The following is a 10,320-nucleotide window of genomic DNA, read 5'->3' as shown; positions in this document are numbered from 1 at the left end:
CCGGTTTACCGAAAGGAACTGACCGGGCAGGCAGGGTTGTTTGATACGCGACCGCGTCGTCGGTCGTTTCCGTCGCGACTCGGCTAGATTCGTGTTCGCTCGCCGCTCGGGTCGCGTCGGTCGCCCTCGGATCGACTCGGGTCGACTCGCCGCAACCTCGACGAACTTTTGCGCGCGGGTCGAGGCCGAACGTGAAAAGAGAGAAGAGACGTTTCTTTTGTACAGAGTGTTTCAGGGGAAATAGTAAATATTTTACGAGATTGTGTAGTATCTCGATTATTCTGCAAGATATATGTCCAATTATCAATGGATGCGGAGACACAATCGTTCGAAACTGGCGCGACGAAGCCATCGTAAGAGGTATTTAAGAACGATAAATGACTTATTATTTGTATTTATTGACTAAATTGAATGATACAAAACACACGCAAATAATTTACAAACAATTTACAGTTCATACTAATTGTTCGAAAATCTCATCACCAACCTCAATGTACTTGGCAACTCTTGTGATAAAGGTACGTGTTTTTTAATACCTCTCATATATATAATGGCTTTATATACGGCACACCGTTTCGAACGGCTGTATCTCTGCATCCATTGAAAATTGGACACTTTTTTTTTGTATGAACTCTTTTTTACTGAGAATAATCGATATTACAATCTCCCAAAATAGTTACTATTCTTCCTGAAACACCCTGTATACGGCTGTTACATACCTCCGTCATTCTCGACCTCGCTCGTTAACGCTGCAACAATTCGTCACTCTCTGTTCTTGACGTTAAATGAAGCTGTGGACGAACGGTGGACGGCGTCATTATTGATGAGCGAAGAAAAGCAGAAGCGAATCGTAATCTTTGTGGCACGAGAATCTCGAGCCTTTGTCGAAGACCCGGTAGCCAGCGCGCAAAAATATACGGTATGATACCTTTATTTATGTATATATAGGTACGCGAAGATGGAGCAAGGGATGGAGGGCGAAATCACAGAGAGGATAATCTCGTATTACACTCGAGTACGATATAAGATATTAATTGGTTAATAAATACATCCATCCATTGTCGCGATGGTGCTAAATCAAAATTTTTATTTTTATAAATTTTTATATCATACAATTAAAACGGTGATACAGTCAGTATAAAAAAGTTAATAGTTTGATATAAAAGATAATATTTACGATTTTGAGATTAAATTATATTCGATGGGGCAAATTTTTACTTTAACTCACAAATTAATTATTAATTTTATATTTTAAAAGGCTAAAAGTGCTTTGTGTACATTGTATGCACACACGTGCAATGTCAAATTCATGAATATCTCGAAATATATTAGATTTATTAACTTTTGACGTAGTCGATCCGTCTAGTTCCTCCTTAAATTATGACCAGGAAGATAGTTGCCGCATTTTCTCTTTCTCTTTCTCTCTCTCTTTTCTCCTTTCTCGTTCTCTTCCTTCGCATCATCCGAATCTTTTGTTTCAGATCCCGGCTCTTGTTCCTTTCCTAAATGCGCGACACGCACGTTTCTCTCTTCCCTCCAGACTGGAAATGAGAAATGCCGAGAGCAAGGTTTGTTTTGTCGCCTTCGAATGAACGGAAAACATGACTGCGCAGAGAATTGACAAAAATTCGAGATCAAGCAATTAAGGGGTGAGTCTGTATTTTAAATATATTTTTAAAATGGAATAATATTCAAACGTTGCTTCAAAATCTGAATGGCAACGATTCTTAGTCTCTTGTACTAGAAGGAAAGCAATAGTACAAATTATCCCTTGCTATATCGGATAAGATATTTATTATCTTATAAACACTGATAAAGTAAATTTTTTTATTATTCAATTGTTCATGTTTAGAGAATTATCTCTATTTAATTTCAAAGTACACAATTCTTTTTATATATTAAAAAAGAATGTTATTTATTATTGCGGTTAAAAAATTCTTCTCGACATAGCGAAAATTTTGAACAACAAATTGGTTAGACAATGCTAATGGAGATAAAATCTGAACAAACATTATTTCTTTTATAGAGGCCTTAAATTGCATAGAACGATTTATGATAACAGTCACAGATATCGACGAGAGTTTTAAAGGTCTATTGTTAAACTGATTAAATTAGCGATATGTGATATGATAAGCATTTAATGCATATTTTGGCTATTACTCACTGGTATGGTAGAGAATGATGTAGCGGTTATATTTAACATCCCACGATGAAGAAACATTTTATTTTAATCTGCTGAATCATATTCTGGTAATTTTTCGTCTCCACGTTTCTCTTCATTGAATTACGCTTATACCGACCGACTACTAGCCCATCGCAGGCCTCTCGTTCGATACGTATCAAATATATTTGACATTCCGAGCATTTGTGCTCGTTGCACCTCGCATTTTAATTTCGGGTAAAAAAAAGAGACTATTACGAGTTGCCCCCTCCCGGACAGGCTTTACGCCATCCGCATAGCAATTCGCATAACTCGTGTTTTCGAAACTGAACTTTCTATCGATTCGCGTTTAGGGAACGATCCGCGTGTTCGCCAGACCGCGAAAAATTTCGATCGGAAAGAAGAAAGTCAACGAAAGTGATCTTCATCGACTTCCGTACCATCGGTTCATTCCTATTCTCGTCGCGTGTTGTTCGACGAAAGTGATACTGTAAATACATTCCCGGTTCTCGGCAAGCATCACAAAATCTGCTTATTCACGGAATAGTCATGGTAGAAAAGATGACTTTACCTTATTTTTTTCGTTAAAAAATCTATGGTAGAAAGTGTCGAAAAATATCTCGACGAGTTACGATTAGTTTGATCGTTATTGATCCTTATTCCTGAAACATTTATTGCATTGCTTATCACGTATCGATTAATATAATAGCACTTTGTGTTATCTCGACTCGAAACAGATCCTCGGCGCAAGAAACTACGCGCATGATTTATATGTATCGATTTTTTTATTTATTTTTTTAGAATGTAATAAAAAAATATTTCTGAGATATACGCTTTAGATATTAAATAAAGATAGATAAATCTGATGAAAAGAGAAAAGAAAGAATGTTAAATAATATATAAATGTTATTTCACCGTCATAGTATTTAATGCAACATATTTTTTAAGAAATTTACAGATGACTTTCAATCAATATATAACAATGTTATAAATTAATCGTGAAAGAAGTGACTTCTGCGATTAATGGACTTAGTCTACTCTAGCAGTATAAAAAATTGATGATTTTCAGGAATTTTTTTTTTCAAGGGTATTAAAAATTGATCTTTTTTAGCGTTTTACATATATTTTTATTGATGTGTGTCAGAACAGTATGTCAGAATTTTTAAATCTTGGATATTTAGTTTTTTTTTCTTTATTTAATACGAGCCTCTGCACGCAGCGTGTTCAAAAACGACGGTGTGACATGCTGCTCCTCGTGTAATTGTCTGAAATGAAAGAACTCGGTCTAGTTTTATTCAATAAGATATTTTTAGAAGTTAAGCTAATTACAATTTAAAAAATTAATATTTATTATTTTTCTTACTTTCAAGAAATAAAAAAATTTCGGCGAAATTGAAATATCTAACTTTAAAATGACACTACTTTGTTACTTATCAATCTTTTTAATGAAATTAGTATCTCAGTATCTTCAGTATCTCAAAAATATCCTCAAAAATATCCATCGAACCATGCTACGCGCAAAGGCTCATATTGAACAAAAAAAGCTAAATATTTAAGATTTAAAAATATTGACGTACTCTTTAAATATCAATAAAAACATGTAAAACGCCAAAAAAATCAATTTCTAATATTCTTTACAAAAAATTTTTTAAAATCAGCAATTTTTTTATACTGCTAGTAGACTGAGCCCTTAATCTCGATTGCTAATCGAAAAATTTATTTCCCTTTCTTCAAAGTTTTCAAATCTTGATTGAACACATACACACATTATATACATTCGCACCTGAAGGCTTGAAACGACAGTACAAACGACTGTAGAAATGACAGTAGGGTTATTATAAAGTAATGATCGTATACGGAATTTATACGAACACGACGCGCCATGTAATAACGCGCCTCAACTTCTCCCTCGCCTACTAATCTAAATCTCGAAACGCGACATTCTCGGATGAGTTCCACCTGCGTTGATGTATGCGCGCGGTGGATTAGTCATGCGGCCTCCGAGAGTGCGTCAAAATAGAACGCTTAGTCAGACGTCACCAGGAACTGCATCGAGGGAGTCACCGGCCCGTTGCAGCCTCCACCCCATAACCATTTTACTTTGTTACGCTTTATGTGTTTATTCGACATTTCACAAAGATCTATAGGATACAAAGACTGAGATTGTGTCGGGTAGTTATCGGGAAAGTTTCAGTTTTACGGGACGCATTTATAATGTATCTTTCAATCATATAGATCGCGTTAAAGCGGCATGATTCTGTAAAATTATGCTTTAAATTCTGCAAAGTATTTATGATTTTTTCTAAGTTACAGTGGAAATTTTGCATTCCTTGAATTCTCAAGTTTTAAAAACTATATATCTTTACAGAGTAAAAAATTTAGCAAAGCATGGTTTTGATTTATAAAATTTGTCGGTTCAACATGCTTTTATTGATAGCATATTGCATTTTTAAATGGGACGTATATAAGTAAAAGAATTTTTTTTTAATCAGTAATTGATTATTTTATTGAAAGAAGTTATAAATCTTTTTTGTTATAATTCATAGCTACAATAATTTTTATTTTTATTTGTCTTTTTATGCGGAACGATTAAAAATTTGTAGACATGAAAGCTTTCTGGATAACGTTAATAGTAGCGGTAATTGCATGTCATGATGGTTGGCATGTATGTAGGAGAGCTAGTTTAAGATCTCAGATCTTAAAAGGGAAGCACGCACCTGGATTACACGGGATGTTTATTTGTATTTGCAAAGCGGCTTCGATCGATGGGCAATCTGTTGCTGTAGAGACTCAATTGTAAATTGCGGAAATATTTTTGAAGCACAAAGAGATCTGAGATATCAATTTAACATAAAAAATAAAAAATTGGCGCATTTAAAATATTGTAAAAATATTTAATTAAAATTTCTCTTTGCTCGTGCGCTGTGTAATGCTATTATAATGTTTTATTACAACGTAGTAGCAGCATAAAATTCTATAATAATTATGATAGCAAATATAATAATAATAAATACTAAAACAGTATATATTATTCAGGTAGTATTTCCATTATTATTATTCACATCGAACGTGTCTTTATCCAGCAATTAAATATATCATCTCTCAATTTAATATTCGAATCAGATGTAATCGATTGAGGAGTCCTTGAATAACACGTGGGTGGATAGTTTTATTGACGAAGGAAGTTCTTGGCGATGGCGCAAACCTTCTTGCCACAAAGACGCGTAATAGAAGTAAATTCGCATATGTTAAAGGAAATGCTGTTGCGTACGCGTTCGATTGCGTTGATATTCCACTTTGGAAACTAGATGCGAATGAGTGCCGTGAATTCACGCGCCTTATAAGTCGTCACCATTGTGTTACAATGATGGTTGCATGCACGACGTCGACCATTCGCTTTCTATCTTGTCTCTTTTCGTTTCTATTTACGTATGATTTATGCGACATCGTGCGCTGTTGTACACAACATCGTGTCATTCGCATACCAAAAAATACCTTTGCATATATAAGAGCATTGAAAACGTCGCACGTGATCAGCTGTGATAAAATTTGAATGAGCTCGCGAATAAAATGCACGAAAATGCCAACTAAATTGATCGTACTGTATATTCGACCGGTTAATCGAAAATTAACGGGAAGAGAAAAAGGGAAAGCATAATTAAGAAATTCATTTATATAGTAATAGCAATCATGAGATAAGAGTAGAGAAATGTCAGTTACGTGAGCAGCTGTCAGTCAATTTCATCAATGTTGGATAACTCTAATTGTGACTTTGATTCCTCTTATATACCGCTAATTCTAGCCTTAGGAAGAGGCGAGGACTTAGTTGAATTAAAGTTAGAAATAAAATTAATCTTATATTGGCGATCTTAAGCAAGAAAAGACGGTATACCGATCAGGGCTTGCGGTGGGCTTTACGATACCGAATTTACGTCCGTGAACTCGGATGAACCTCTGAACTCTCGCGTCGTCTCGATTCCCTCACGAAGAGCAACAATGATGAAGGAATATGGGCATCCTTGGCCATTTGTGCGTGTTGCGTGCACGGCATCATGCGACCGCTATCAAGATTACGGGACTTTAGAACATTAGGTATCGTGTCATTCCTTTTCCATGAATCGTCGAAATTTCGCGATAGCAATTTTACGCGATACAAAATATTTCGATATCAAGTAAATATAAAACTCACAAATGAAAGAGAGAGAGAGAGAGAGAGAGAGAGAGAGAAAACCTAATATTCTAAATATATTGTAAAATCTTTTGAATATATGCTAGTAATAATTTATAAACATTTTTCTCTAAGTTTAACCACATTAGCTTTATTAGGCTACGTATTATTTAATTTTACGTGTTTCTCAGATCTATATCTCAAAATTTTTCCACAATTATTTTGACAAAGCAAAAAAATAATCTAGCAGAACGTGGTTTCGATCCACGGACCTCTGGGTTATGGGCCCAGCACGCTTCCACTGCGCCACTCTGCTGATGAGTGCCACCCCTGCATGGGGTAAATAAGTGGAAGCAGTTTTTTTTTTCATCTACAATTCACTATTTTTTTTTTAAGTAAATAACAATTATTTTAATAAAAAAAATTGTCGTGTCGGATGCAATAATACTATAAACGCGATCGGGACCTTGAAAGTAATCGATTTTTTTAAAGAAATACAAGGTTCTTTATTAAGCACCTTAAGTTACTCTGTTGTAGGGATGCATTCAACAAGCAGAGTGGCGCAGTGGAAGCGTGCTGGGCCCATAACCCAGAGGTCCGTGGATCGAAACCACGCTCTGCTAGATTGTTTTTTTTTTGGTCTTTATAGATATATATTTTTGAACAAAGTATAAGAAAATATTTAGTATTTTATGTTCTCATAACTCTGAATTTCATAAGAATTATCCGTAATACATTAAATATTATTTTATAAAGAAGTCACGAACTATCTTTTTCTATCATTTATTTTGTTGAAAATCTATGTTTTTATTAAAATTATTTTTTATGTGCATATATTAATTTATCATTATGCGAATCCTCAATAGTAATACCATTTGTTATTACGATTATGGCGATTGAGTGATTTCTGAATTAATTGTTAAGATAAATTATTATAATTTAAAATTAAAATCTTTAAAATAATTTATAATATTCACCAATATACACAAGAGCAAAGTAGTTCAACGTTATGTGTATTTATAAAATACAAATATATTTAAATTATATATATAAACCACAATTCAATTTGTCCTCAAGCAGATATTTGATAAAAAAGATTGCGTAATTTATGAAAAAGAAACATCTTTTAATATAAAAATTTATTAATTTTATAAATAAAAATTATATAATAAATAAATTATAAATTGTTCACCCCATGGTTGCTTTGTCATCGCCTTCTCTTTTTCTTGAGTTCATCTTTGATTGTTTCTTCACTCACTCGCAAAAACATAGTTAATTATAACTGCATTAATCAGTAGAATACGATGATTGTGCCTTTTTAGTAATTGCTTGCGATGCGTATTTTATTATATGGCAGTGGTAGAACAAATGCGAAAATTACGATGCACTGTAGCAATTCCACGGGCTGTTAATCGCTTGTAATAGTAATAGGGAATGATCGCATTTCGAAAAACACGCTATCTACTCGCTCGGATGTCGTCGTATGAATCATTTTAACTCTACGGCATGTAAACAATAATGGGTCATAAGGATAAACACCGTATATTGTACGATACAACTATCTTAATTATGAAATTAAAATTTAATATAGCAAGCATGACATATTATCATAAATCCCGTGAAATATATATATATATATATATTCATAATTAATAAACGATATATCAACAATAAATATACATATAATGCGATACGCCTTTTTGTTACTTTGATCAAATAATTTCCGACACACGATACTCTTATATACGTTTATCGCAAAAGTAATAATTAATTTCATGGACTGATAATTATAATAATTGCTATATTAGGTAACAATAATAACTACTTACAATAATTGTACAAAATAATCGCATTACAAAGAAAGTAATATACGATGATACGCAGCAACTCTCGCAGATATATTACTCGCTGGAGTCTCGCCGCACGAATGACAGCAAAGGCTACAGCATGTAAACAATAAGGTGCTATATGTCAGAAGGTCGAACGCCGTATACCGTGTGACAACTAAATCGTTATTATCGTGAAATATTTAACACGCTACAAAATAAAAACGTGCAGAATATTTTTTTGGTCCTTGAGTTTTAAATTAATTATTAATAAACAGTTGATTAATTTTCTTTCGTCAATCCTACCACTTAATTAATTGCACGAGCTGATAATCTTTAAGTATATATGTATATATAAAAAATAATCGCGTTTAGCGTTCCTTCGCGTATTATCTAGCTTGATTCACATCATTTTGCACGTCATCAAGATAAAGCCGATGTCATTTTCGAGTATTAAGCGGATCATAGTTTTCGTATTTATTCTTTTATCGTAATATAATAAAATGTGCGTCACATACCCACAGTTACTTATATAGAAATCTTACGGTAATAAGTATACATAAATAATGATTTTTTGTTTGACCAATTCCATGCTCCCAAAATTAAGCGTATGTGTATTAACGGTAAAGTCATCTAGAATTCTCATATGGTGGAAGATTTAGATTATTTTTTTTATGATACATACACATAGGAACATTTTCTAATATTAGAGAAACATGCATATACAAATCGGCGACGATGTCGAGACTGACCTTGTTGAATCGTCCGTATTTATGCGTCCGATTTCGCGACTTTGAAGTCATTCTGGTTGCAAAGCGACTGAAGATATCCTGCTTTTTTATCGACATGACATTTGAGATGAAACAAGAGCAGTTTGGCGGATAGTTGGGTTTTATCTCACAATCTTATGGCTCTCAAGTTAAATTTTCTCTTATTAATACACCGGCTTATATTGCTATCACCTTGAATGCGAAAACGATGGAAACTATATGTTTCGCTTTGATGTTTAATGTTTCTGAAATGTGTCAATAATATTCAGACACTCAAATCATACTGTGTTATTTATGAAAATTGCTAAAAATATTTATAACTTAAATATCAGAAAAGATGATTAAAACATCTAAAAAATGCCTGAAAATTCGAATAAATAGAATACTTTCCAGACTTTTACTTTGCAAGGTGCACTGCTTCATGTTTTATTTGCGTTTATTTTTATTCCATCCAGTACAGAACAGATCTTTTAAATAGCAGGTTTCACAATTTTTATCTTTTTTTTTAATTCTCTAGAAATCTTTTCATTTTACTTTCTTGTTTAACAATTGAATGCATTAAATTTATGTTTTCAACAATTAATATATAATACTATTTGAAAAGAAATGATAATATACATAAAATTCTACTTTTTTGTAAAATAATTTATATATATATAATTTTTATATCAACCTTTTAAACATTTTATTAGAAATTAGGTTATACTTTACAAATAATAGATATCGAAGAAACATGGAATCACGACAAGATGCATATAAAACCTTCATCTAGCCGCTATCTAATTTGCGATTGTAAGTACGACATAAGTACGATAAAAATCACACACTTTCTCTCCATTACAGCTGCATTAACCAAAGTAATACGAGATTCTTATTTATTTCTATGTAAAGTCATCATAATATTCTTCGTGTATAGTTTTTGCACATTAAACTTTAGCGATGAAAATAAATAATGAAATTTTACTTTTTATTTAATCTCAAACAACAATTTTCGATAGAAATTTAATCTTTGAAAAATTATATTGAAAATTAAAGAATTGTTAAAAATATAGCATTTAATCGAATTTTTATAAGAAAGAGTGGTGTGTATGTTTCGACGTCCTTTAAACAATTTGTAACGAGAAATATACTTTTGTGATATTCATACCGTATATGTTTTGTGTCTGCGATCATACACTATTTATTCGGATTATATATTGAAAGTTCGGTTCCACCCGCACGTGTTTCGCGGTTAGTAACGGCGATTTACGATACACCCGGAATGTGCGGTCGAGGACATTGTATTGTCAAGGAGGCTACTCGCGTGGTCTTATTAACATTCTACGTGGGGCTGACATATCGACGATTTTGTCGTCGCGCGATCTTTCCAGCACATTTACCGCGCGATAACCGCTC

General features: G+C 33.1%; 3 long non-coding RNA genes and 2 other non-coding genes across 5 annotated transcripts in view; 2 read left to right on the top strand and 3 right to left on the bottom strand.

Annotated features, from left to right (window-relative positions):
* The first annotated feature begins 206 nt into the window (after positions 1-206).
* LOC115233712 overlaps positions 207-10,320 on the top strand; it is a 37,031-nt gene continuing 26,917 nt past the window's right edge. Inside the window, exons 1-4 of the long non-coding RNA XR_003883827.1 lie at positions 207-360; positions 454-518; positions 677-919; positions 1,482-1,649. This is a non-coding gene — a long non-coding RNA (uncharacterized LOC115233712). The remainder of the gene's footprint in view (positions 361-453; positions 519-676; positions 920-1,481; positions 1,650-10,320) is intronic.
* On the bottom strand, positions 2,234-4,079 carry LOC115233714. Its single transcript, XR_003883828.1, has 2 exons — positions 3,945-4,079; positions 2,234-2,823 (listed from the first exon to the last, which is right to left on the bottom strand). It is a non-coding gene; the product is annotated as an uncharacterized LOC115233714 (long non-coding RNA).
* Positions 4,761-8,242, bottom strand: LOC115233711. The gene is made up of 3 exons (XR_003883826.1): positions 8,159-8,242; positions 7,522-7,828; positions 4,761-6,222 (listed from the first exon to the last, which is right to left on the bottom strand). It is a non-coding gene; the product is annotated as an uncharacterized LOC115233711 (long non-coding RNA).
* Positions 6,574-6,645, bottom strand: Trnam-cau. Its single transcript has one exon. It is a non-coding gene; the product is annotated as a tRNA-Met (tRNA).
* Positions 6,881-6,952, top strand: Trnam-cau. The gene has a single exon. It is a non-coding gene; the product is annotated as a tRNA-Met (tRNA).

The sequence above is a fragment of the Formica exsecta genome, unplaced genomic scaffold (genome assembly GCF_003651465.1).
Source record: "Formica exsecta isolate Colony F162 unplaced genomic scaffold, ASM365146v1 scaffold182, whole genome shotgun sequence".
In the NCBI taxonomy this organism is placed as follows: Eukaryota; Metazoa; Arthropoda; class Insecta; order Hymenoptera; family Formicidae; genus Formica; species Formica exsecta.
The sequence above is the reverse complement of the archived record's forward strand: the minus strand, read 5'-3'. Positions and strand labels throughout refer to the sequence as shown.